Genomic DNA, 3,267 nt, shown 5'->3' on the forward strand with positions numbered 1-3,267 from the left:
CGAGCGTCGTCGGTGTCGTGGCCGCAGAAGTGAAGGACGCAAAGTAGTTCTGGCGTCCTGAAGTCCTTTTTAGAGACGCGTGTGCGCTGTCTAGCCAGCTCCAGCCAGCTCCAGCCAGGCGTAGTGCCGGGGGAGTCTCGGGACAGCCAAATGCTGCTGAAAACAGTGTTTGGAAAAGCCAAACCATAAGTGAATTTTCTGCGTCCCTGTTCACTATGAGGAGTTCTTGGGAGGCTTCTCTGAAGAATTTGACTTTGTAGGAAGGTGCATTAGAGAACCAGTGTCCTCTGGTCTCTCTGGTGGCTCACACTGCAGTGTGTGAAGTGAAAAAAATAACAGAGAAAGCAAACAAAATGGGGATTAGCAAACGGGCACGGCCAGGCGGTATTTACCGAAGCATCCAAAATTACTTGAGGGCAATTGTACTATTAACTATAGTAAGCTCACCCTTAGGTGAAATGGCTTTGGTGCTAGAAGACTGGAATGTAGGAAATGTGATACCAGAGGGAAGTAAGAGAGAGAAAACCTGATGTCTTCCCCAGGAAAAACTGATAAAATTTATAATAAAATAATGGGATTAGTGAGTACAAGGAGATTTACAATGAGAAAGGAGGACCATATCTTTTTTAAAGGAAAATGATGCTGCACAGCTGTATTATGCAACTCGCACAGCTCAGAAGCACAGGCATTGCTATATGGTTGTATAAATTGGTGCTGTTCTGAAATCTTCCGTGTGCAATCCTCATTTCTTCATCTGAAAATAACGCAGCAGAAATGGAAAAATTGTAGAGATGCAAAACAAGGATGCTGCATGATTTCCATATGAGAAGTGGCTATTTAGACAAAGACTTATCAGCCTGGAAGAGGAATGACGGAAGGCAGATGTGCTAGAGGTCTCTAAAATCATGAGCGTGTGGAGAAGGTGAACGCAGAGCGGTGCGTTCCCAACGAGAACTAGCAGGCACCAAATGAAACTAGCAGATGGGGTCTTCTCGGAAGAGATGTTTCCACATTGCGCCTCATCAGGCTGTGGAAGTGCATTCAGAGTGCTGGCAAACCATGTGGTTTCTAGAAGCAAATTCAGCAAATTCGTGAAATCCATCTTAGGACTATAAAAAATGCACAAAACCGCCTTTGCGTCAGTAAAGCCTTGAATTGCAGATTGCTGGACTCTGAGAACGTATAGTGAACACTTTGGGTTTTTCTTTTCTTTCGTTCTTTCTTCAGTCGTCTCCCACTGGAGAGACAGTGCTGACCTAAAAAGGCTTTGGTGTGGTCCATTATGCCCATTCTTACTTTCATGGTCAAGTTCAAAAGTTAAATCTTGACCCCTAGGAGTCTACCAAGCAGATGGCTATACCAATGCTATTTAAGATATCTTATTCTAGTATATAATATTTTAGCTTTGATTCAGTTTGTTTAATTTCCAGGGCATTAATATGACCCTAGATCTATGGCATGTGTTGAGCACAACCTCTTGGGTGCTCCATCTTCTGAACCTGTGACAGACTTCCTCTCACCTATGTATTCAATATGTGAATAAAGTGACCAATCAATCTATGTATATGTGTTTGTGTGTATTTAGTTATCCTTTGTGCTTCTGTGAGTATGTTACATAGCTCTTTGCTAGGCAATAATGAAATATTTTTACAAAGGTTCCTAACCGTGACTCAAGGAAAAGGGAGTCTAGTCTTAATGCTCTGTCTATGAACACCATTGGTCTGAAGGCAATTCCAGAAGCAGAGGTAGGGCAGATTTAAATGTACGCTGTCAGACAGATTCAGTTCTCAATGCGGTTGGAGATAACCTTCTGTTCGGTGAGAGCTCTGTCGTGTATGGGGATATAGGAATGATAACATTGAAGAGGCAGCATTTAATCTCTGAAACTCTGGCCCCCCTGAAATTAATGGGAGTCTTGTCACTGAGTTAGTGCTTCCTTAGATTCAGAACCATTTCTAAATTAGTGATTATGGGTAGAATAAGTAGCTGTGGGCTTTCAGCTGGAGTTTGGAAACACACATAATGAAACTGGGGTGTTCAGGAAATTAGCAAGCAGATCTAACTGTTAAGCATGTATAAATAACATTAGTTCAAAACTGGACACACCCACACATTCTCTTTTTATTCGTATGGGATAGGAAACTGTCTAATGTGAGGCAGCTGAGATAGTACCACCCTAAGAAAACGGTGGTACTATCTTCACCATATCCATGCAAACTACATGTTTTTGTGAATAGTTTCCAGCTGTGTCAGTGGGATAATTCAACTCAATCCACATAACCAAAGCTGACACAAACAACAGGATCCTACAGCCAGCAGTTTTAATAAAAGTAAAATCCGGAGAGAGGAAAAATTCAGGATAATTAAAATCCATCAATCTGTACATATGTGTCCGGGCATAATACTTAATCTAGCATACAAGACTGAAGACCTTCAGTAAAAAAACCACAGGCTGTGTTTGAGCCTTTAACTGAAAAGTAGTAGCAGGTTTTATAGACTCCAAAGGGAAATATGCTGAAATGTACAGTTATACCTGTATGTTCTGATTCTACAGCGGTAGAGACAATGAAGAGTAGGGGCTGCAAGAAGCTGGTACAACTCATTGTTGGAGCAGACTAGGACTACTCATGGGAACACTGGACTTGGGATACCCACTTTTTTTATTACAGAGACAAATACATACAATGCCAAAAGTATCTTGTGAATTTACAGTTTTGTCTTAAACTGTTGAAGTTTTGACCTCACAGTTACTTCAAGCTTTACAAGAACTTCATTCTTGGATGGTGACAAAACTTCAAAATTCCACTGGCAGTTAATAGCTGTCTGTTCTTGTGCCAATATTGTCTTGTCAGTTCCTTCTTAGCATTTATTGTCCTGTAGTACTTACAGAAAGCAGCAATATATTTTTGCAGCTGTTATTTTACCAGTTTGAATACACGGTCTTGTTCAATATCTTTATCAATGATCTGGATGAGGGGATCGAGTGCACCCTCAGTAAGTTTGCAGACGACACCAAGTTGGGTGGGAGTGTTGATCTGCTCGAGGGTAGGAAGGCTCTGCAGAGGGACCTGGACAGGCTGGATCGATGGGCCCAGACCAATTGTATGAAGTTCAACAAGGCCAAGTGCCGGGTCCTGCACTTCGGCCACAACAACCCCATGCAGCGCTACAGGCTTGGGGAAGAGTGGCTGGAAAGCTGCCTGTCGGAAAAGGACCTGGGGGTGCTGGTTGACAGCCGGCTGAACATGAGCCGGCAGTGTGCCCAGG

The sequence above is a fragment of the Aptenodytes forsteri genome, unplaced genomic scaffold, assembly GCF_000699145.1.
Source record: "Aptenodytes forsteri isolate BGI_AS27 unplaced genomic scaffold, ASM69914v1 Scaffold100, whole genome shotgun sequence".
NCBI classification, from domain to species: Eukaryota; Metazoa; Chordata; class Aves; order Sphenisciformes; family Spheniscidae; genus Aptenodytes; species Aptenodytes forsteri.